This window comes from Bos indicus x Bos taurus, chromosome 4, assembly GCF_003369695.1.
Source record: "Bos indicus x Bos taurus breed Angus x Brahman F1 hybrid chromosome 4, Bos_hybrid_MaternalHap_v2.0, whole genome shotgun sequence".
NCBI lineage: Eukaryota > Metazoa > Chordata > Mammalia > Artiodactyla > Bovidae > Bos > Bos indicus x Bos taurus.
Genome location: NC_040079.1, coordinates 33103625 through 33129449, shown reverse-complemented (window position 1 = coordinate 33129449; position 25825 = coordinate 33103625). Strand labels below are relative to the sequence as shown.

General features: G+C 42.4%; 1 protein-coding gene and 1 pseudogene across 2 annotated transcripts in view; one reads left to right on the top strand and one right to left on the bottom strand.

The window, feature by feature from the left end:
• AASS (aminoadipate-semialdehyde synthase) overlaps positions 1 to 4582 on the bottom strand; it is an 80238-nt gene extending 75656 nt beyond the window's left edge. The window contains exon 1 of one of the 2 annotated variants that reach the window (XM_027539141.1): positions 4482 to 4582. The gene's annotated coding sequence lies outside the window, so the exon portion shown is untranslated. Of the gene's footprint in view, positions 1 to 3630; positions 4398 to 4481 lie in introns of those variants that run through there. The other variant, XM_027539140.1, reaches the window with a different exon arrangement.
• Positions 4583 to 24600: 20018 nt separating this feature from the next.
• On the top strand, positions 24601 to 25186 carry LOC113891866 (annotated as a pseudogene).
• Positions 25187 to 25825: the final 639 nt, after the last annotated feature.

The window sequence follows — 25825 nt, the reverse complement described above, 5'->3', positions numbered from 1 at the left end:
AGTGACTCACACTAAAACCACCAAATCACAGGGGGAGATTTCTCAATGTCAAGTTGTTTGCATACAATCAGGCATACATTTTGGTTAAATTCAGAGTGACTAAGGATGGAGTAGCCTTCAGTTGACTAAAATAAATAAAGGGTGAGAAATGCAAATGATTTATACCCTCACTTCCAGTTTATTCAAAACATGCAAGTATATTTAAAAAGCCACGATGGGACTTCCCTGGTGGTTCATTGGCTAAGACTCCAAGCTCCTACTGCAGGGGGCCCAGGTCTAACCCCTGGTCAGGGAACTAGACCCCACATGCCGCAACTAAGGATCCCACATGCCTCAAAGAAGATGGTAGATCCCGTGTGCTGCAACTAAGACCTGGCCCAGCCAAATATATAAATATATTTTTTAAATTAAAAAAATAAAAGCCGTAGTTTCCCAGGAACCCCTGATGCAATAAAGGCAAGCAACTTCATGACCATGAGTCTTAGCCCACACTACATATTTGGCATCCAGACCATAATGATCCTGAAGAGGTTCATAAGAGTTCCTAATTAACAGAACACCTAGTGATAGCCTAGAACTCCCCCAAGGCTTGTTAGAACAAGACTTGAACATGAACATGAACAAGGCTTGAACGAGGCATGACCATGAGGCTTGAACACCGTCCTCCATATACTTCTATTTCCTGTTGCATAGCTATATTCTTTTAATGTTAAACTGGTTACAAAGTGAAAGTGAAAGTGAAGTCTCTCAGTCATGTAGGACTCTTTGGGACCACATGGAATATAGCCTGCAGGCTCCTCCATTCATCCATGGGATTTTCCAGGCAAGAGTACTGGAGTGGGTTGCCATTTCCTTCTCCAGGGGGATCTTCCTGATCCAGGGATCGAACCCGGTGTCCCATATTGTAGGCGGACGCTTTTACTGTCTGAGCCACCAGGGGAGTCCAGGGAGTTGGTGATGGATAGGGAGGCCTGGCGTGCTGCGATTCATGGGGTCGCAAAGAGTCGGACACGACTGATTGACTGATCTGATCTGATCTGATCTGAAAAACAAGTAGACTTGGAGGGAGAGGCGTATCTGTTAGTGTTAATTAACCTGATCTAAGATTATCATGTGTTCTCAAGTCCATCAACTACTCAAAGTCATCCAAAGATAATACCACCTACCAGTCTCCTGGTCTCTAGCCTACAAATGTAGCTTCACTGAGATGGAATGCAAAGTTAGTTCTGAATTGGAGTCTTATCCACAATGTTTATTTGCTTAATTTCTTTCTTTGTTAAACTCTATAAATTCTTTGAAGAAATGAACTGTTTTCCTCATCTCTATATTTCTAGTGACTTCCCTACAGGAGAACTTAAATATTTGGCGAAAGAATGAATAAATAAATGAGCAGATTTAAATGAATGTAATAAAGACCAGCAAAGCAAACAAAATAGACTCATGAATAAGAACAGGATTTCATGTTTACCACTGGCCCAACAAGGCTCACAAAAGATCTAATCTCTTGTCAAGATCTCATAGATCAATGAATATTATGAAATACAAATAAAAATGGTATTAAAATCCAGATCTGGTTGCTGAGACATATAACTAGATATGGGACTCCTTCCTTGACTTCAGTTTCATAATTCAGGCTGGAATATAATGCTAACATCCTTTTCAGCTTTAATATGCTGATTCTATTCAGTACAGTATATAGAGGATGAGATGGTTAGATGGCATCACTGATTCCGTGGACATGAATTTGAGCAAACTCCCAGAGATAGTAAAGGACAGTCCATGGGGTCGCAAAGAGTCGGACACGACTTAGCAGCTGAACAACAACGACATTAAGTATAGTAGTGACTGGACACTGTGGATTACAAAGGCATTGAAATTTTAGAACATAAACAGGCACTCTCACTCATGAAGATATAGCCAAAGTACACAAACAGGGAAACAAAATACCAAAAGCACTATGAAGAAAGACAGGATATTCACCTAAGTTACCTGCATTAACCGCAGTGACCAGGAGCCAAAAATAGGAGGGGGATACCTCACAAAAAATTCTGACTACTCTCCTCCATAAACGGCCTGGGTTCCTCAGCTTCCCACTTACTCAAAGACCTTGGTGAGTATCTGTCTGTACTTCACCTGCAAAATGGGATTTATACCTACTTCATAGGGTTATTGCGGAGAAGGCAATGGCACTCCACTCCAGTACTCTTGCCTGGAAAATCCCATGGATGGAGGAGCCTGCTAGGCTGCAGTCCATGGGGTCACTAAAAGTCGGACACGACTGAGCAACTTCACTTTCACTTTTCACTTTCCTGCATTGGAGAAGGAAACGGCAACCCACTCCAGTGTTTTTGCCTGGAGAATCCCAGGGATTGGGGAGCCTGGTGGGCTGCCGTCTGTGGGGTTGCACAGAGTTGGACACGACTGAAGCGACTGAGCAGTAGCAGCAGCATAGGGTTATTGAGAAATTTATTTGCATTTATAGGCATAAAGTGCTGAGCATGTCATAAACACTCAGTAAATGCTAAGCAAAAGGCTGCAAAGCTGCCCTCTCCTCAAAGGTAAACACAGCCATCCATCACCCCTGACAGTAGAACATCACTTTCCCTTCCTCTGGGTCACACTATGGGGAGGCCTTCACAATGACTCTATGTTCATCCCTCCCTCTTCTTACTTCTTTAGAAAAAAAAATTTAAAAAGCCCAGTAAGCCTTCTCTTTACCTTCACCCTTCAGGCATGAGGGTTCAAGATAATAAGTTATCATTTTAATACTATAATTCATCAAATTTAAATTACTTTTTTTTTCACATTTTAGCATCCTTGAAAGGAGGATACATCTAATAATCGACTGTATCTTAATTCTATGAATATGGTAATAACATTGTTGGTTACTTTCCATTCCAGATATACAGCATTTCTGTGATTCCAGAAATTCCATAGAATTTTTTGTGGCCTCACCACAGAAACTTGCCACTGTTTGTAGTGTTATCTCTATGAGAAAATTAATACAAGAATATGTGGGAAAAATGAAAATTTTGTGTTAAATGGGATTGGTTACCCACCAAGATCATTTCCAAAATCCTGCTAATGCTTGAGGACTGGTTAGTTACGGGATACATTTTCAATTACAAATAAATCAGAGTTCTGATGATGCTGTCACCAATAACAAGCGAGGCTGATAACAAATAGGATTTTCTGGAGAGTGGGAAAGTCACTTGGGGACATTGACTTAAACCTTTGTCCTCCTAGCTCATTTTGCAGAAGGGGCCACCAGGTTACACAGCTAGAACATTCTGTGGCCCACAGGTTCACTCCTCTGTATAGCAAAAAAGGGGGAGGAGGAGTGAGAGGAGTTCACAACACACATATATAGAAGCAGCCCACACCCAGTGTCATGGTTGGTTTTTGTTGCTGTTGTTGTTGTTTCAATATAGAGTATATGAAAGCCATATGTCAAAGCCGATGAGCGTTCACTCCTGTGCACAGCTAGGTCGCCCTAATCAATTACATTTTCACGTCCGAATAACTGACGACCCACAACATCAAAAAATGCTCGTCTTCGTTCGAGTTATTAAACACACTCTCTCCCTCTCCCCACGCCACAAGCCACTTCCACTCTCCTAAAATCCGTACCTGGAAAGCATATTTCTTCCAGAAGTAGCCAGGGCATTTAGCCCCATTGAGTTATACAGGGTATTTAACTGCTTCTAACCGCGCCCCCTCCACGGGCGAACTCTCCCACTGGCCTGCACGGCGCCTGCGGAGTCTCAGAAATTCAGGAAACGCAGATACCCAAACATTCAACTTCCGCACTTTTCCTGTCTGTCAGAGGATGGAGGGGGATGGCCCCCATCCCAGAGAAAGGTCAGGTCCACATGGGCAGTGTGAATAAGTCTGTGATCCGAATTTGTTTAAGCAGGCCAGGGGCTGAAAAGGTCAACCAGTAACTGCGCTGAAAGAAAGCCTGGGGGTGCAAGCGTACTGGGCGGGAGGGGCGGTGCCCGCCGCCATCCGTCAGCCACCCGCCGCAGCCGCCTATCTAAATAAGCACACAGTCCAAGAGTTAACAGAGGCTTTGTTCTACAACTTCAATACCAATTCTTTACTCCCCAGCAACCGCCCCCCACCTCAGCCCTGGCCAAAAAAGAAATCCACATTGCCATTCCTTCTCCTGCATATACAGCAATTCCGGGGCTACGCCCACTGCCCCCGACTTCCCACCCCTCGTCCGCAGGGAAACGCTCGGGGAGAGGCCTGGAGAGGAGGCCCGAACGCTCTTCAAGCTCTTCCCCACTCTTGTCCCGGCAACGGCCGGCGTCCGCAGAGTTCCCGGGTCCCCAGCGCCGCAGGGAGGAGTAGGCAGAACACTCGCCCGCACCTCCCGGCTGATAGGCAGAGCCCCGCCAGCGGTCTCCAAACTCATCTCACAGGCTGAGCCCACTGCCCATCAGCTCAGCTCCTCCTGGCACCCAACCCGCCCTCACCTCGTCCGGTCCCCGCCGCCTGTGAGCTCCCGGGCCCTGGGAGGGGAGGCTCCAAATTTCCAGCCGAAATTGGGATGCAGGCGGTGAGGAGGAGGTGTTTGCTCAACTTCTTAGGACGTCATGACTCCTCCTCCACAGCCAATCAGCACCCGCCCTGAGGGAACAACCTTCTTCTCCTCCAATCGGCGGCGCTGCCAGGTACTAGTCATGCCCTGCCCCAGCTCCACCCAGAAAATCTTTCTGCCTTTTTAGATCTCTGACCTACGTCCGTAGCCGGGGACCTCACGTCCTTCCAGGATGGTTATTGACCAAGTTTGTAACTGTCCGCAGCAGGGGACAAGCGGAGACGGTGAAGGAAATAGTCCGAACATTACACGTTCAACAGATGGATATATCTCCGGGGGGGGGGGGGGAGGGTTCAAACTCGTGTATATCACGCTCGTTTAGCAATATGCACTTCCCAAAACATTTTCACAGCCTCACAACAAAACTGCGAAGCCTGGTGACCGTTCTTAGAGCAGTTTTAGAGTCCAGCAAACGGAGACTGAAAAATTAAGTGTTGTGTGTCCACATCCAATGAACATTAATTTTCATTAATGAATTTAATAATTTTACATTGAACTTTATTCTTATAAATAGTGTGTAGGCCCAGAGGTTTTTCGCTCAAATCAATGAGATGATCAGAGTTGCGTGCTTAAGGGAATATGGCCTAGGTAGTGTATAGAAGGGATTTGAGTAAAAATGATAGTGAAAACTTTAAAAGGACAGTCAACACTATGGGTAAATATGACAGGTTAGAGGAAGAACTGAAGCAAATTTGGTGTTTCAAGCTTGGCTAAGTGGTGATTAGGAAGTGGATGATACTGAGAACAGTGCAGAGAAACATAGCAGGAAGGAAAGGCTTTAGAGGAATGATTAGGAATATGATCTTGGCTATGTAAAGCTAAAGATGCAGAGGGAAAACTCAACTTCCAGAGAAGGCTCTAATTTTCTTTGTAATTGGAGATATGAGTGGAGTTTATAAAAATGTTCTAGGTTCAATATTGTTGACATGAGCGTTTAAACCCAGCTGTGGCAGGTATGAGAAAAGTACATGTTGGAGAAAATTTTCAAAACAGAAGTAAATATTACCCTCTGGCCACTGACACCCTAGGAAGACTACAGATGGACTTCGTTTTTCAGCTTCTAGAGCTGCAGCTAGTATTCACAAAACGGATATTCTCCTGTCTTCCAGGGCCAATTATCCAGGACTTTCTTTTCTTTTCTTTTTTTGTCTGTGCTGGGTCTTTGATGCCCACAGGCTTTTCTCTAGTTAAGGAGAGTGGGGCCTACTCTGTCGTTGAGGTACATGGGCTTCTCACTGCAGTAGTTTCTCTTGTTGTAAGCATGGGCCCTAGGGCTTTCAGACTTCAGTAGTTGAGGCACAAGGGCTCATAAGTTGTGGCTCCCGGACTCTGGAGCACAGGCTCAATAGCTGTGGCACACAGGCTTAATTGCTCTGCGGCATGTGGGATCTTCTCAGACTAGGGATCAAACCCATGTCTCCTACACTGGCTGGCAGATTCTTTATCATTGAGCCACCAGGGAAGCCCTAGTCAGGCCTTTTAAAGAACACTGGACTTTGTCACATATTCATGAATTCTTAATACTCATTGGCTGTTAATCTTTCAGTCTCAGTTTGCTGAACTCTATAACTGTTCTAAGAATTGTCATCTGGCTTCACAGGCTTGTTATGAGGCTGTGAAAATACTTTGGAAAGTGCATATCACTAAACAAACGTCATAGTCATGAGTTCAAAGCTTTTTTCCAGGAGATACACCCGTCTGTTTAGTGTGTCATGCCCAGACTCTTTTGCCCATAGTCCTTCATACAATGTTTGAGTTCCTTCAAAATATGGCCAAAATCAGCCATCTCAGCTTTATTCGACAACAACACCAGCCTGAAAAGAATAGTGAACCACAATCTGTCCTTTGTTATCTCCTAAGGATTAAGAGCCTGGATCAGAATCCTTACTTTTCCTCCTCGAAGTATAAATCATGAATAAGCTACTTAGTTTTCAAAAAAACCTAGGTTTCCTTATCTATTAATAGGAAAATAATAGGGACTACTTCAGGGGTTATTGTGGGGATATAAAATGAGATGATGTCCAAAGTGCTCTGCCAAGCATCTAGCTAAGAAACAGACAATTATTATTTATTTTCCCAAAGTCTCTTGTTGTCTATTTATCTGCAGTTTTCTGTCATTTCAATTAGGTAAATTAGGAGACATGAAGGAAGTGTATGCAGGGATAAAGGAGGGCAACAGATAAAAGATGGTGATGCCCACTTGCTCTCCAGGACTAGAAACAGTGAGACACCTGTAGGCCTTAATAGGTCCAGAGGAAGAGACAGTTACCAGAACACAGAAAGAGCTCTCCCTGGGCTGTGGCAGAAGCTATAGGGAAAGCCACCAGACAGTGATGACTTTTGACAGGAATGGAGATGCCTAAGGAATCAATAAGCCTGCCCAGAGAGGGATTTATCTAAAGCAAGGGTCAATAAACTCTTTTTTTTCTGTAAAGGACCAGAAAATTAATATTTTAGGCTTTGCAAGCCATTAAATCTCTGTCACAATTCACCAATTCTGACATTTGGAGACTAAAAGCAGCCACAGACAATACTTAAATGGATGAGCATGGCTGTGTGCCAATAAAACATTATTTGTAAAAATTAACTGCAGGCTAGATTTGGACCCAGGGTCATAGTTTGCAGAACCCCAGCCCATAGAATGAATAACCTGACTTCCTTCTCCTGCCCTCCCACCTCTTGCTAGTGCTTTCTACAAATTTGACACAAGGAAAGCCAGAGGGCTGGTACAGTCCATAAAGGTCAACCCTTCAGGGACAGAGCAAGTACAGAGGAGACAAGAGTTCTAGAAGGTTCAAAGGAGCATATTCAACACAAAAGGTATTCAAGACATGCTTGTTGAAATGAATGATTGATCACCATGAATTACCCTGCAAATGGTGGAACACTTATGGGAAAACTATCAAAACTGCATCCCTCAATGGGCACAGCCTGGAAAGGCTCCTGGATTGTGGTGACTCTGGAGCCTGTGATGCTCCGTTAGCTCTCTCTTTACTTTATTTTGAAATCCTGTGCACTTCTGACCTGGTAATGAAATATTAACCTGGCCGAAAAAAAAAAATCCTTCCTTTGAATTCCAAACCATCACTCAGATGTTTATGGTGTTCAAGGATTTTGCAAAATAGGCACATGATAAATACTCATCCTTAAAATGGGAGAATTCGAAGGTTTTTCATCATAGTGATTGTTGTAATAAGTGTGACAGGTATCAGAAATTTCTTCACAATTGAGAGACAATAAATGCAAGAAAAACAAAGCTTGGATACACCTAAAGTGCTTTCAGAGGACTTCTGCAGTCAATCCTTTAGACTCCTTCAATAGGGGAGAACCCTTCTAACCATGTAGGGTGCTAGGTCAATACTCTTGAAATTGGAAAGTTGGGTCTAGGCCACTCAAGTTGCCTCTCTTTCTCCACATTCTTTGACTTTGTTCCCTTGTTCCTTACTTTGGTTCTGTTCTTCCTGAGAGGCCATAAGGGTAGTAGTTAGGCACATGAGCATTGCAGTGAGCCAGACTAGACTTCATCCCTCCTTCACCAACTCTCTAGCAAGTCATTTTCCCATCAGGACATTGGGAAACATCATAATGTTCTCAAGAAGTTTAAGTGACGGACATACTCAATATGCATGAACTATTATTGAGATTTACTATTTTACTCTGTTTCATGCACTCCTTTCTTTGTATTCAGAACTCATTCTCAATCTTATGTGAATTTTGCCATAAAAAGAAAAGAGGTGGACATTTGATCTATTGATCTCTCAAGACTCTATATTTCTCACATGAACAGTAAATTTCACAGTATCACCTATATTACTCACCCTAATAAGATATTCAACTTATTATAAATAAATGTCTTACTGACAGGAAGTACCAAGTCTTATGTTGTTTAAAATAAGAAGTAGTTTAGGAAAGAAAAACATCTAAGTGACAATTACTATTGTTGCCTAACTCCCAAATTATCTTGGGAAGGAAATGTACCTCATTTACCACCAAGGAATCTAAAAATCTGATTAGGTAAGGTAAGAGCAGGAACCATCCACAGAAAAATCACAATTCCTGCAACAGTTTCTGGGTGGAAACAGTGATGTCCTGGGGGATTATATTTGCCTCCACCTTAGATGAATAAAGCAGATAAAACTACTTTTTATTTCCCCTCCTCTGCCGTTACAAGTATCATTATTTCAGGAGCCTTCCTGAAAAAAAGAATTTTTAAGAAAATTCCAAGGCCCAGGATCAACATTTGTTGGTTTCACAAAATCCCCAAGAGTTCACAACATCCCTCAAGAGTTATGCATCAAGGCTTAACTCACTGGACAGGTTTGCTGCTCACCATCATCTGCTTAGTAATTGTTATTATAAGTCTACCAGGATCTCTAGATTTCCAGTTCCACATCTCTGCATTTTATAAATTGAGTAACAATTATATGCTATGGTAATACAAGCAAGTACTGCATTTCGGACTATTTTGGTGACCATGATGGCTACTCCATTTCTTCTGAGGGATTCCTGCCCGCAGTAGTGGATATAATGGTCATCTGAGTTAAATTCACCCATTCCAGTCCATCTTAGTTCCCTGATTCCTAGAATGTCAACGTTCACTCTTGCCATCTCTTGTTTGACCACTTCCAATTTGCCTTGATTCATGGACCTGACATTCCAGGTCCCTATGCAATATTGCTCTTTACAGCATCGGACCTTGCTTCTATCACCAGTCACATCCACAGCTGGGTATTGTTTTTGCTTTGGCTCCATCCCTTCATTCTTTCTGGAGTTATTTCTCCACTGATCTCCAGTAGCATATTGGGCACCTACTGACCTGGGGAGTTTCTCTTTCAGTATCCTATCATTTTTGTCTTTTCATACTGTTCATGGGGTTCTCAAGGCAAGAATACTGAAGTGGTTTGCCATTCCCTTCTCCAGTGGACCACATTCTGTCAGATCTCTCCACCATGACCCACCCGTCTTGGGTGGCCCCATGGGCATGGCTTAGTTTCATTGAGTTAGACAAGGCTGTGGTCCTAGTGTGATTAGATTGACTAGTTTTCTGTGAGTATGGTTTCAGTGCGTCTGCCCTCTGATGCCCTCTTGCAACACCTACCATCTTACTTGGGTTCCTCTTACCTTGGACATGGGGTATCTCTTCACGGCTGCTCCAGCAAAGCGCAGCTGCTGCACCTTACCTTGGATGAGGGATATCTCCTCACTGCCACCCCTCCTGACCTTCAACGTGGAATAGCTCCTCTAGGCCCTCCTGCGCCCACGCAGCCACCACTCCTCAGACGTGGGGTAGCTCTTCACGGCCACTGCCCCTGGCCTCTGACTGGGGTAGCTCTTCTCAGCCATGATAAGTGTGCTGGTCGCAATCTCAAAAAGGACAGAATGATCTCTGTTTGTTTCCAAGGCAAACCATTCAATATCACAGTAATCCAAGCCTATGCCCCAACCAGTAATGCTGAAGAAGCTGAAGTTGAACAGTTCTATGAAGACCTACAAGACCTTTTAGAACTTACACCCAAAAAATATGTCCTTTTCATTATAGGGGACTGGAATGCAAAAGTAGGAAGTCAAGAAACACCTGGAGTAACAGGCAAATTTAGCCTTGGAATACGGAATGAAGCAGGGCAAAGACTAATAGAGTTTTTCCAAGAAAATGCACTGGTCATAGCAAACACCCTCTTCCAACAACACAAGAGAAGACTCTATACATGGACATCACAAGATGGTCAACACCAAAATCAGATTGATTATATTCTTTGCAGCCAAAGATGGAGAAGCTCTATACAGTCAACAAAAACAAGACCGGGAGCTCACTGTGGCTCAGATCATGAACTCTTTATTACCAAATTACTTAAATTGAAGAAAGTAGGGAAAACCACTAGACCATTCAGGTATGACCTAAATCAAATCCCTTATGATTATACAGTGGAAGTGAGAAATAGATTTAAGGGACTAGATCTGATAGACAGAGTGCCTGATGAACTATGGACAGAGGTTCGTGACATTGTACAGGATCAAGACCATCCCATGGAAAAGAAATGCAAGAAAGCAAAATGGCTGTCGGGGGAGGCCTTACAAATAGCTGTGAAAAGAAGAGAAGCAAAAAGCAAAGGAGAAAAGGAAAAATAAAAGCATCTGAATGCAGAGTTCCAAAGAATAGCAAGGACAGATAAGAAAGCCTTCCTCAGCAATCAATGCAAAGAAGTAGAGGAAAACAACACAATGGGAAAGACTAGAGATCTCTTCAAAAAAATTAGAAATACCAAGGGAATATTTCATGCAAAGATGGGCTCGATAAAGGAGAGAAATGGTATGGACCTAACAGAAGCAGAAGATATTAAGAAGAGGTGGCAAGAATACGCAGAAGAACTGTACAAAAAAGATCTTCACAACCCAGATAATCACGGTGGTGTGATCACTGACCTAGAGCCAGACATCCTGGAATGTGAAGTCAAGTGGGCCTTAGAAAGCATCACTACGAACAAAGCTAGTAGAGGTGATGGAATTCCAGTTGAGTTATTTCAAATCCTGAAAGATGATGCTGTAAAAGTGCTGCACTCAATGTGTCAGCAAATTTGGAAAACTCAGCAGTGGCCACAGGACTGGAAAAGGTCAGTTTTCATTCCAATCCCAAAGAAAGGCAATGCCAAAGAATGCTCAAACTACCGCACAATTGCACTCATCTCACACGCTAGTAAAGTAATGCTCAAAATTCTCCAAGCCAGGCTTCAGCAATACATGAACCGTGAACTTCCAGATGTTCAAGCTGGTTTTAGAAAAAGCAGAGGAACCAGAGACGAAATTGCCAACATCCGCTGGATCATTGAAAAAGCAAGAAAGTTCCAGAAAAACATCTATTTCTGCTTTATTGACTATGCCAGAGCCATTCTGAAAGTGATGGGAATACCAGACCACCTGACCTGCCTCTTGAGAAATCTGTATGCAGGTCAGGAAGCAACAGTTAGAACTGGACATGGAACAACAGACTGGTTCCAAATAGGAAAAGGAGTACGTCAAAGCTGTATACTGTCACCCCGCTTATATAACGTCTATGCAGAGTACATCATGAGAAACGCTGGGCTGGAGGAAGCAATATCAATAACCTCAGATATGCAGATGACACCACCCTTATGGCAGAAAGTGAAGGGGAACTAAGAAGCCTCTTGATGAAAGTGAAAGTGGAGAGTGAAAAAGTTGGCTTAAAGTTCAACATTCAGAAAACGAAGATCATGGCATCTGGTCCCATCACTTCATGGGAAATAGATGGGGAAACAGTGGAAACAGTGTCAAACTTTATTTTTGGGGGCTCCAAAATCACTGCAGATGATGACTGCAGCCATAAAATTAAAAGATGCTTACTCCTTGGAAGGAAAGTTATGACCATCCTAGATAGCATAAAAAGCAGAGACATTACTTTGCAAACAAAGGTCCGTCTAGTCAAGGCTATGGTTTTTCCTGTGGTCATGTATGGATGTGAAAGTTGGACTGTGAAGAAGGCTGAGTGCTGAAGAATTGATGCTTTTGAACTGTGGTGTTGGAGAAGACTCTTGAGAGTCCCTTGGACTGCAAGAAGATCCAACCAGTGCATTCTGAAGGAGATCAGCCCTGGGATTTCTTTGGAAGGAATGATGCTAAAGCTGAAACTCCAGAACTTTGGCCACCTGATGGGAAGAGTTGACTCATTGGAAAAGACTCTGATGCTGGGAGGGATTGGGGGCAGGCAGAGAAGGGGACGACAGAGGATGAGATGGCTGGATGGCATCACTGACTCGATGGACGTGAGTCTGAGTGAACTCCAGGAGTTGGTGATGGACAGGGAGGCCTGGTGTACTGCGATTCATGTGGTTGCAAAGAGTTGGACACGACTGAGCGACTGAACTGAACTGAACTGAATACAAGCAAATCGGGGAAATGCAAATTTTGGAATATATTTTGGAATATATCTCCTTGGAAAATAATGAATCTAATATATTCAAATGTAACTAAAACATATTCAAATCAAGGAAGAAAAACCAGTGTTCCTCCTCTCAGCCTTGTTTGGATGAAAATCTCTGAAGAGAAGATCTCTTAAAGGACTGAGAAAAGATTGGAGAAAGGAGGAAGAATTTAAAGCAAAAATAAAATACAAGTGCAGTTTTTCTGGAGTCATCGTCAGTGTAATTGAGCTGGAGATAAACAGAAGGCCAAGATGAGAAGGTAAGAGGGTGAAGGTTTTCTCATTCTAGTCCTGGTTTGGGTTAGGGAAAGAATGAAACCAATCCTTTACTGTAGTCATCTCACTCTAGAGACAGGAAGAAGACAAGAATATACATATTGTTTTCTGCAGTGTAAGAAGCAGCAGCTAGGAAAAAGAAACTCAGCATAGACAAGGTCACATCAGGAAGCAGGAAGTCAGGTGGAGAATGTATCCCTGACATTGAACTGACTCTCATGATCATTGCCATCTGTATAGCTCCCCAGAAACAAACACAATAAAATTTGAAAAGAAGAAAGAACATCAAAGGAAGGTGCTGTCATTGAATGGTGTAATGTGGACATTGCCCATGATAGGCACAGGCTTGTCCATCATTCTCATTTATCATTGAACGACCTAAAACAAAACCAAGGCAAAAGCGTGAAAGACAAGAATTTGCTCCATAAAGAGATTATTTCCTGGGCCCATATATGCGGGCTAACTCCAAATATTTCTTAGCTATTTTGTAAACATAGTTTAAATAAACACAATCCCTACCCTAAGAGGCTAAATGCCCAGTGTCGACGTTGTGTCAAGACAAATACCACAGGAATGAATAAACTCTTAGGAGTCTAAGACCTGTGCTCTGTCTTTGGAAACTTCTGGTGTCCACTGCCGGCTCTACACCCACTTGGGTCTGAGGGATCTGTGTAGTTTTGTGAAAGAAATAGATTTAGACCAAGGATGAAATAGGAACAAAATGAGGAAGAGTGGAGAAAATAAGGATAAAGAATGAAGTGGGTAGAAAGTGAGACCCAGGAGCAGAAGGCTTAAGGCAAAATTTACTCATTGGGCACAAGTCCAATGTGAGGGAGACCAGAGAATGAGTTGCCATAGAGAACAGAAAAGAAAGGGGTTTCAGGAACAACAAAGATAGCAAAGGCTGGGGGATGATACCCACATCTTAGAACACCTCTGTTGAATTTTAAGAAGGAATTAAGTTCAAGAAAACTTTCACTACTAGAAACCACTTCTGCTTTTTCCTGCCTCTGTCTAGGGCACAGGCTACCTGGCCTGCTTACATACTCAGCTTCTTGGCTGCCATGAAAGCTCCATGGCTAGCAGATGCCTGGCTGTGCCACCTGCTGATCCCACAACAGGGAAATACCGTCTCTCTTGTCAGGGAGGGAACTGCATTCCTAGCACCTAATGGAATTCAGAGGATTTCTAGTGGATTGAATGGCACCCTCCTGCCCCAAAATTTATGTCCACCCAGAACCTTGAAATGTGACCTTATCTGGAAATAGAGTCTTTACAGATAAAAAGAAGGAAAGAATCAAAACAAGATCATACCTGATTCAGATGGCTTAAATCCATCACAATATGCCTTTAAAAGAAAAGGGCACAGGGGACTTTCCTGGTGGTCTAGTGGCTAAGACTCTGGCTCCCAATGCAAGGAGGCCCAAGTTTGATCCCTGGTCAGGAAACTAGATCTCACATCTCACAACTTAAAAAAAACCTCATGTGCCACAACTAAGACCTGGAACAACCAAAGAAATTAAAAAGAAAAAAAGGACACACTAAGGGAAGAAGCCATGACAAACAGAGGTGAAGTTCTAGTACTGCAAGCCAAGGAACCCCAGAAACTACCAGGAACTTGAAGAAGCAAGGAAGGATTCTCCCATAGTGCCTACAGAGGGACCACAGCCTGGTCAACACCTTGATAGCAGACTTCCGGTCTCTAGAGCTGTGAAGCAATAAATTTATGTTGCTCTAAGTCCCCTTGTCCCATCACTACATGGCAAATAGTTGGGGAAAATGTGGAAACAGTGGCAGATCTTATTTTTGGGGGCTCCAAAATCACTGTGGCTAGTGACTGCAGCCATGAAATTAAAAGATGCTTGCTCCTTGGAAGGAAAGCTATAAGAAATCTAGACAACGTATTAAAAAGCAGAGACATTACTTTGCCAACAAAGATCTGTATAGGCAAAGCTATAATTTTCCAATAGTCATGTACAGATGTGAGAGTTGAACCATAAAGAAGGCTGCACACCGAAGAATTGATGCTTTTGAACTGTGGTGTTGGAGAAGACTCTTGAGAGTCTCTTGGTCAGCAAGGAGATCAAACCAGTCAATCCTAAAGGAAATCAACTTTGAATATTCATTGGAAGGACTGATGCTGAAGCTGAAACTCCAATACTTTGGCCACCTGATGTGAAGAACTGACTCATTGGAAAAGACCCTGATGCTGGAAAAGATTGAGGGCAAGAGGAGAAGGGGGCGACAGAGGATTAGATGGTTGGATAGCATCATCAACTCGATGGACATGAGCTTGAGCAAACTCAGGGAGATAGTGAAGGACAGGGAAGCCTGGCACACTGTAGTTCATGGGTCACAAACAGACACGACTTAGTGACTGAACAACAACAACCCTAGTCATTGCCACTCTGTTACAGAGGGCCTTGGGAACCTAGCACAGACTTAATTCATCAAACAGCCAGATTGTCCCCCAATATTATGGTGATTGCTCATGTATCACTGAGGACCCACACAAAAAAGTAAAATCATGCAATGAATGAAGAAGATGGAAACATACAGTAACTGTATCGGCAGGAATTTAAATCAAGATCACTTCTTTAGATTGATCTTTCAAAGGTTGTTTGCTCTAAATATCTAAAGAAAATGAAATTGAGCTACAGCTTCATTGTGAGCTCTAAAATCAACCTGAAATACAGGTACACTGAGACTGGTTGATTCTACTTTTAGAAGACCTACGCCTATGGATTTTGAAGAAACGCCCTTATACCTGCATTTTCTACAGACTCATTAGCAAAAGTATTTTGCTTACAAAAATGCCTATATGAAAAGATGCCGGAGTCCAGCTCCTGCAGCCAGGGATTCAACCTGAAGGGGTGAGTGGTGTCGGCGAGAGAGAAACTGAGGCAGCCTCTCAGTTTTCTTGGACTGCCTGTTTATTTCAAGCTTATGATTCTCTTTTATACTTTTACAAAAGCATTAGGTCAGAGGTTTGATATTTTTAGTTCCCATGGACCCAGATTTATTTTTCTCCAAAAATCATTGTTGCCCCTCAAAACGAGTTCCTTCCTCAGTGATTCTCTTATCTACTTTTTCTCATGTGTCCTTGTGAATACACTGTAACTCATGCTAATGTCTGGGCTGCCTACCACATTCCTCAGTTTAATTCTTATCTTTCTAAGTCCTGTTTGCCCTTGTATCCCAAGCTCACTATTTCTTAGAAAGGGCTTCTACCTAATAATATCTCTAAAGTCCCTAATTTTTATAAGCTATAGTAGAATATGCTAACATTACAGCAATCCTTAAATCTTTAGCTCCTAACTATTTTAATTATTCCTAAGCCCTAACTTCAGCAAATTCCTTTGCCATAAACTTTTCTCACAAATGGGCTTCAGATAGCAATCCCTCCCATGGCCTCAAGCTGTGGCCTGTGTGCTCACCCTGGAACACTTTTTTGTAAAAGTCCTTGAACAAATGTCAGTGATTAACTTTATGAATTATTCTTTGAGCACAGCTGCAGAAGGCTTTATGGCTTCTCATGCTCCTCTCAAAAACAATAAGCACCTTAATATTCTCTTCAGTCAACTCAGCCCGAGGAAAGGGAAAAACAAGTCAGAATCACAAAGACTAACTCCTTCATTCCAGGTCCGGTCCATGCCTACGGAACAAAGGGAGGGGGTTTAGGGCCATGCCTCTATTTTGTCAGTAATGCCTGATGCAGCTCCTTACAAAAAGAGAATGGTGGAAACAAACATTTTTAATCACTCATCTCTGACAAGTCTTCTGTAACCCATGCTTCTTCATGAGGTAGATTGACAAAAAGCATATCAAAGTTTTCACTGGTGAGTACTATCTTGAAAATGGTAATGTTGCTATTATTACATATGGTATACTGGGCACACTAGCCTGACAACGTGAATAAAAAGACAAGTATCACCCTCCAATGAAACAGATGACTAGCACCAAAATGGAGGTCTTCATTGCAGGACGTGCGCTTCTCACTGTGGTGGCTGCTCTTGTGGAGCACATGCCCTAGGCTCTCTGGCTCAGTAGTTGTGGCGCCTGGGCCTAGTGGCTCCTGGGAATGTGGAATATTCCTGGACCAGGATCGAACCCATGTTCTCTACTTTGACAGGTAAATTCTTAACTACAAGACCACCAGCTAAGGCGTAGGAACTGTTTTTAAATGAATCACTGAAGGGATTTTCCAGGTCCCTTTCAGGAGAACCTGTTTTCCTCTCAAGATCTCTATGGGATACAATCATGTAAACAAGCTGTAACTTAATTGCTTGTTTTCTGCCTGAAGCAATGAAACGATAACCCCAGAACTGTGAGATGCATGGAATCAAAAAGGTAAACAGAATCTTGCCCATGAAAGATAATCATCTGGTCAGGCCAGCAGTGCCCAGATCCCCATGTTAGAGACACAGGGACAGATCCAGATTTGAGGGAAACCTGAGATACCATCTGTTGGAACTTCTTCAATAAAAAAGACAAAATTATAAATTTAAAATTAAGTACAATAATGAATTCTTATTTATACTAAGAAAAGAATTCATGATGAATTATTAGGGGCTTGAAAATTCAGGTCCCATTCTTCTGAGATTTCTTCAGGCAATTTACCAAAAATGTTTACATAGAAATACTTCCTGGTTTCAACTCTGGCTTCCCTTCTCTACTGGGAATAATCTACAGTTCCCAGTCAAGCCCAGCACTCACAGGGCTCAAGTAAGGGAGGGGCCGAAGCTGAAACCTATTTTCTTTATGCTACATTCAATTCTGTAGAGAGGGTTGTGTCCAGCTATAATCAGACTTCCCTGCACAGGACAGAATACACTGTCAGGCAATGACATGTGTATCTTATAAAAAAATAATAATAAATTGACATTTTTGGCTTTTGAGTTCAATCTGCACGAGTCCGTGCCTAAGATCCCAGAGTGCTGATAACAATGATGACGGCTTGAATGTGGAGATTCTTACAAATAATATCATCCTGAGAATCCGTGGTTGAGCAACTAATCACACACTATGTGTCTGACATCTCCAACAAGCACCACCAGATCCATATATACAACTTAGCAAGAAATACTGGACTCTTCTCCTTCCTGGATATACACAAACACACATACACTCCCCCCACAAGATACAGCTGACTCCTTTCTCTATGGACCAATTATGAGCGCAGTTTAGGAAGAATTTATATCTAATACAGTAGTTTCTCAACCTTGGCTGCTCATCAGATGCATAAATAAGAAAAATCCTCTAATAAGAATGTATACAAAACAGATTTTAGAAGAAAAAAGAATGACTGACTCCAATGGGCCAAGGGGTCAACTCTGAAACAAGGTCATAGCCATGCTGCCGTTCATGAAATGGAGAGTGGAAGAGAGTTGTGTTTTTTAGAAAATAGGGAGTAAGGTTGAATGCATATCTAGTATGAGGTACCTACAGGATATACCCAGAAAAAGAAGTTTAGTAACCAAGTACTAGTTACATTCATACATGTCTTCAGCTCCTGGTAAGTTGTGAATCCCATGAAATAAGATAATATATCTTACACACATTTATTTATAGCCTTGGTGTCCAACTCAGGACCTGCAGTATAAAAGGAATTCAATACATATTTGATGAATGGATGAAAAAACAAGCTAGTGCATGAAGTAAATGAACAGTGTTTGGTAATCTGTTCAAAAACTGTCATCAAAACCAAAGCTTTTCTGTGCACTTGCCAAGTCCCAAACAGAAATGAGAATTCTGATGCCTGAAGCCCTGACACCTGAAAATCCTGATTCATTTACTTTGTCCACTTGGCTAGCAGGTTCTTCCAGAGACTAACTTCACTTGGATTCTCACCTCCTTTACCCCACATGCCTATCAGTTAACACCACTACTTATTGCTATGATCTATAATGCTGACTGCTATTCATCTAGAATACCGACTGTTGTCTGTGTCCATATTCTCTGCGTTCTCAGCTCTGCTCTCCTAGACACATTTTCTCCATCACTTGTAGATGTATCCCACTGCCAATGGCTATCCTTATCAAGTCCCTCTCAATTTTTTTTCTTCCTTCAATGGTATATTGTTGTACTGCTGCTGCTGCTGCTAAGTCGCCTCAGTCGTGTCCGACTCTGTGCGACCCCATAGAGGGCAGCCCACTAGGGTCCCCCCGTCCCTGGGATTCTCCAGGCAAGAACACTGGAGTGGGTTGCCATTTCCTTCTCCAATGCATGAAAGTGAAAAGTGAAAGTGAAGTCGCTCAGTCGTGCCTGACTCTTAGCGACCCCATGGACTGGAGCCAACCATGCTCCTCCATCCATGGGATTTTCCAGGCAAGAGTACTGGAGTGGGGTGCCATTGCCTTCTCCGATATTGCTGTACTAGCAGGAAAGAAATGGCAAACACAAAGACTGTAACTGAAAGAGTTCCATGAAAGAAGTATGGGCAAGGCTTACTGAAACACTCAGGGATCATCAGCAAGAGTGGCAGATCATTGCTACTTCACAACCAAAGGGACAAGAATGGGAATAGTGTCTCCATAACCTAGAAAATATTTGGGACCGTAGAAGAGGAACTGAAGGACCAAAGCTGTAGCTGTAGAACACAGCCACTGCCACAACTTTGGCCAAGCAAAAGTAAAGGTGCAGAGGGGATAAGTAACCCAACATGCTTTCCCTTTCACCTCCCAATACCCTATTATTGTCTCCCTTTGGCCAAATCCAGATAGAGGTCAAAGGACAAGGAAAGCCTGATAATGGAATCCAATAGAGGTCAGTGTCTGACACACAGAGGGTAAAGAGCATGGTATGGATCAAAGTGTGAGGTGGGGGTATGCAAACAGAGAATAAAGCATACGGTCCATTCATTTTGCTGCTCAGCTTTTACCCTTGACCTTTGCCTAAATGAAGACCTTGTGAACCCTGCACAGGAGAAACACAAAATCTCATCAGCCGTAGTGTCGTGGTTGAGTGATATCAGTTCTGTCATACTTCCCACCCCTGGAGTCTAGACTGTGATGTTAGCCACCACTGACACTCTTCATAAAATGTAAGAAGGAAAAAGAGGACAGCGATTCATTTAAAACTGCTGGGAAAGCTTTTTGTAGTTGGCTACAAAACCAATAACAACAGCTTATGTATTTTAGCACTCATTCCTCTACTTTCTACCAGCATCTTGGCTGAACAGAACTCTTTATCTGGTGGAGTTACCCAAACATTTTTGCCTGCAAAATCTGAGTCCTTGGTGTTTCAGGTTTATTGAGCTATTGGAATTTTCCACCGATTAGTGTTTTGAACTGGGAATTCTAGACTTTATCTTTTAATGTACACTCTCCAGAGTACCCAGAAGTGTCCAGTCCATTCCACAATCCACCCCATGGTTGCCATATCAACTAAGTGGAAGACTATTTGGTCCCTCACTACTTTGTTCACTCCCTGTACTCTATTACATACATGTGTGCTAAGTTACTTCAGTCATGTTCTTCTCTTTGTGACCCCATTAACTGTAGCTGGCCAGTCTCCCCTGTCCATGGGATTCTCCAGGCAAGAATACTGGAGTGGGTTGCCATGCCCTCTTCCAGGGTATCTTCCCAACCCAGGGATCGAACCAGAGTCTTCTAAGTCTCCTGCATTGCAGACTGATTCTTTACTGCTGAGCCACTGGTGAAGCTCCATATTCCATCCCATGCCACCTTTAATGATAATTTGAGTAATGTGATGTTATTGTATCCCGTGTCCTCCCAACGAGGATATCTATGCATTCAAGTATGTGAATGTTGCAACCTGAGAATTCCATTTTGAGGATCACTCTTGAGACCAACATAAGTCAGGGTCTCAGCCAGGGACTCTAACTCATAGTCCCTTGCCATATTTTTCCTGTACTCCAAACTTTGGCCAGAGCAGCTCATCAACCCAACTCAACAGGAGATCTTAGGGCAAAACCTGGGGATGAAATCCATAGAGGTCAGCCTCCTGGGCCCAGATCAAGTTAGAAACCTGGAGAATGGATGTGATGTAGCACTCAGATAATAATCAGCATCTTGGTCACATCGACATTAAAAAGAAAAAAAAAAACATTTTTTTAAGTTATAACACTTGAATTATAAAATTTAAGGTTGAGAAGAGTTTTTAAAGCTTCTTTATAAAGCAAACATCAATATTTGTCCCTCTAAATCAATTAACATGAAAGACTAAATGAACGTGTGTATGTAAGACTCTCTGTTATAGAGGCTTGGTACCCTACTGTCTAAATCCACTTCTAAATGGAAAGATTACTTAGCAAATCCCAACATGTCTTACAATTATTTTACTTTGATTATATTTTCCTTTTGAGGTTTAATGACTTTGAATAACATGCTGATGCAATTTTGTTAGAATCTATCAATTTTAGAAATAATTTATTAAAATTATATTTGATATAATTATAACTGGAAATATTCTTCAATAATACTCTACATGTTTGCCAATGTCATTTGGAGCAAACAAAATTACCAGAGTATATCTGGACATTTTTTAAAATTTCCTGGCACTAATGAATATTCAACTCTTATCCTTATGATACTAACAGTCCTTGGAACTGACATTCTCTTTGTTGAATTTTTGTGACCTGTTGCTGCTGCTGCTGCTGCTGCTGCTAAGTCGCTTCAGTCGTGTCTGACTCTGTGCTACCCCAGAGAGGGCAGCCCACCAGGCTCCCCTGTCCCTGGGATTCTCCAGGCAAGAACACTGGAGTGGGTTGCCATTTCCTTCTCCAATGCATGAAAGTGAAAAGGGAAAGTGAAGTCGCTCAGTCGTGTCTGACCCTCAGCGACCTGACGGACTGCAGCCTTCCTGGCTCCTCCGTCCATGGGATTTTCCCAGGCAAGAGTACCAAAGTGGGGTGCCATTGCCTTCTCCGTGTGACCTGTTATGATGGCTTATAAAGTTGGGAATGATAGGTGTGAGTTATCCATGTAAATAAGGTTAAAATACAGTGTAATGTAAACACTAAGGAATATTCACAGTTGCTAATGAGTTTCAGTTGGAGAATTTGTAGAGCTCTGTTACTGATGAATGGAAATTCAGTTTAACAGTACTGATTATACTTAGCCTTAAAATGGAGCAGAGAAGTGGGGAAGTAGAGAGATTGGAAAAAGTAATATTGGGAAAGGAGAAAGATATGTAATTGGAGGAGCTAAAGAATCACCAGAATAAAATCTTATTAAGACTCAGCATCAGGCTCCCCTGGTGGCTCAGTGGTAAAGGGTCTGCCTGCCGATGCAGGATACACAAGTTCAATCCCTGGGTCAGGAAGATCCCAGATTCTACAGAGCAAGTAAGCCCATGCATGACTACTGAACCTGTGCTCTAAAGCCTGAGAGCCGTAATTACTGAGCCCACGTGTTGCAGCTACTGAAGCCCACACACCATAAATCCTGTGCTCTACAACAAGGGAAGCCGCAGCAATAAAAAGCCCCCACACTAAACAAGAAAGTGGCCCCCACTTGCAGCAACTGGAGGGAAAACTCTCACAGCAAAAAAGACCCAGCAGAGCCAAAAAGAAATAAATAATGAAATCGGGAATTAAAAAAAAAGTCTCAGCATCCTGGCTGAAGAACCATCGTTTCCATTGAAATGATTTTATCTGTATAATCGAATGTGAACTTGGTTTAACCTTAAGATCTCCAGACTCAGATATAATGGAAAGCATGTAGATTTGTAGAAATACCCCAATATAAACTTCTAGGGATTTGAGCTCTTTTACTTTAATTCCTGTCATAGTATTCCTAACAATATTTTGATGGTTGGCTTATGTTACTTTCATTCCGTGGAGAAGACTGATTCCTGTGCTGATGTATTTAAAGCAGGAATATAAGAAAACTATTTACATAAACACAGATAGTTAATTCTTACATGAAATCAATGAGTTCCTAAATATTTTCTATAGGATATCAGTGAAAAATATGCAGCAAATGATCCTAAAGTACATGAAAACCATAACCTGAAAGGTTTCCATCAAAAAAAAAAAAAATATGAACAACAGAGTAGTGAAAGTAGAGGTCAGAATCTAAGAATATAATATATATTTTAGAAAGTCTTAAAAGAGAAATACAAGTCATATTTTATGACAAGAAAAATTTGAACATAAAAATTTTTTCTTGGTCCATTGGCCTCCTCTCCCCGCATCTACTGTGCACTGTATCTCCGTTACACATCAGCAAAACCTCCCCAAAGGCAGAAATACCTGCTCAACCATGAACAGCAGCATTCTCCTAGCACCAATAAGATGATCCCTTAAAAGATAACATTCCTTCTTCATCTTATAAGGGGTCACAATGACCCACCACTGTGTACTTACAGATCTAGGATTGTGTCAGCTGTCAAGAATATACCATTTAAAATACAGCTCTCTTCTCAAAAAACTTATATTACTGTGCTTTGACCTCTAATGGACAGGACAGTTCTCAGAGTGCTCTGATGCTGTACCTGAGTTTGTGCTCTGTTCTGTCCAACTCCTTGCAACATTATGAACTATAGCCCACCAGCCTCCTCTGTCCATGGGGTTTTCCAGGCAAGAATACTGGACTGGATTGCCATTTCCTTCTCTAGGGATCTTCTGGATACCAGGATCAAATCCATTTCTCTTGCACTGCAGGCAGATTCTTTAGCTCTTGAATCACTGGGGCTTCCCACAGTTCCTGGGTTATAATCTTCAATTTGGCTCGAATAAAATTTTCCTCTTCTTTTTTAGATCAACCAATTAAATTTTTATTGACACAAGAAATACATTTAAAATACAAATGTATACAGGGGTAAAATGCAAACAATGTGGTAATTATATGGTAATAAAATGGTAATCAGAAAAGTACCATCTTTGAACACCTACATGCCAGATATTGTGAAAAGTGTTAAATCTATGACAGCCCATGCAAGCCATACACTATCCCGTGAGGTAGATATTAATAGTCACAATCAATTTGAGAAAACTGAGACTCAGAAAAGTTAAATGAAGACACACAGATCCCTGCTGAGAAACTAAGCTTAGGTTCATTTCCTGGCGGACTCCAAAGCTCAAGCTCTTAACCACGATGCTGTTATTTTCAGAAAGAATAATTTGTGAATTTGAACCTGGATTAGTGATTAATTTTAGTAAGATGACTGCCTTTCTATACAATTTTCTATCCCAGAACTTGCCTGCTATAAGGTCCTGAAGCATGAAAGCTTTTATCTTCTCTGGGTGGCAGCCTCTCTCACCTTCAAAATCAATAGAAAATATAATCTGACTATACAAGATGATCTATTTATTTCCAAGGCTCTAGACGTCATGGTGTCTGAACGGAAAGAAATGGATAGATACAGGGTAGGGGAGAAGAAGAAGCTGTGTTTGCAATAGCCTCAAGGAATTATTTATAGATGGACCAACAGAGAAATTCAGTGTTGTCAGTAAGGATCTTTGGAGAAAATGTAGGGAAAAAAGCAGAGGTGTTTGGCTTCTTCTGTGTAAAAACAGCAAATGGCGGATGACGCCCCTGATGCCACGGCAGTACCTGGAAGCCCCAGGGCCCTAGAGCACATTCCTGTCTTTTACACAGTGTGGTGTGCACAGTGTGTGTTTTAAACCCTCCTGTAGTGGCTTCTGGGAGGCTTGGGCACCTGTGTCCATGCCTGGGTCACAGCTGAGGCCAACGCTGCAAAGCTGGCAGAAGCAAGGCCAAGGACATGGACTGGCCTTGCCGCTCCCCACACCCACCCACTCCCTCACCCAGCCACCCGCCTCCTGCCACGTCACCAAGCTGGGCCACCTGGTCACGACATGAAGATCAAGTCCCTGGAGGAGATCTATCTCTTCTCTCTGCCGATCAAGGGATCTGAGATCACTGACTTTTTTCCCCAGGACATCCCTCAAGAAGAAGGTTTTGAAGAATATGCCTGTGCAAAAGCAGCCCTATGCTAGCCAGTAGACCAAGTTCAAGGCATTTGTTGCCATCGGGAATTACAAGGGACATGTCAGGTTTGGTGTCAAGTTCCCAAGGAGGTAACCACTAACATCTGTGGGGTCAGCATTCTGGCCAAGTTCTCCATTGTCAGTGTGCGATGAGGTTACTGGGGAATAAGATCTGCAAGCCCCATATTGTCCCTTCCAAGGTAACTGGTCACTGGAGCTGTGTGCTGGAGCACCCACTCCCTGCCTGCGTCCAGGGGCTCCGGCCTGGTCTCAGCCCCTGTGCCCAAAAAGCTTCTACTGATGGTCGGAATTGACAGAGTGCTATACCTTTGACAGGGGCTGCTCCACCATTCTGGGAAACTTGGCCAAGGCCACTTTTGATGCCATTTCCGATCTATAGTTATCTCACTCCTATCTCTGGAAAGAGACAGTGTTCACCCAGTCTTGGTATTAGGAATTCACTGACCATCTTGCAGAGACCTCCACCAGAGTTTCCATGCAGAGGACCCAGGCTCCAACTGTAGCCACCGCATACTTTTCTATGAGAAAAATAAAGTGTACACCCGTGGCGGATTCATGTTGATGTATGGCAAAAGCAATACAATATTGTAAAGTAATTAGCCTCCAATTAAAATTTTAAAAAAATAAGTAAATGGAAAAAAAAATAAAGTGAATGAAGCTTGTAAGAAAATAGAGAGAGAGAGAGAGAAAGAGATTTGAAGATTGCCAGTAGTGCACAAATGAAAGTAAAATTAGAGTTTTAAGAGGCAAAAGGGGTGGGGAGGTGGATCGTAAAGCTCAGATCAAGTAACAGTTTGGGTCATACTTCAGACAGATCAAATATGAAATGGTGAAGAGATGAAATACTTGAGAAGAAGGAGATTGGGGAGCAGTAAAGTGGTTGGAGAAGTTGGGCAAAAGCAAACCAATACTTTAATTTTGCCTAAATGAACATAATCAAGATGAGATGTGTGTAAAATAGAATAAAGTACTCACTGCTCATGGACTTCTCCATACCCCTTCACCCCCGCCAAATCTGACATCCCCATCAGAAGGAGTATCTGCAGCACTTATCAAAATAGAAAGGGGAAAG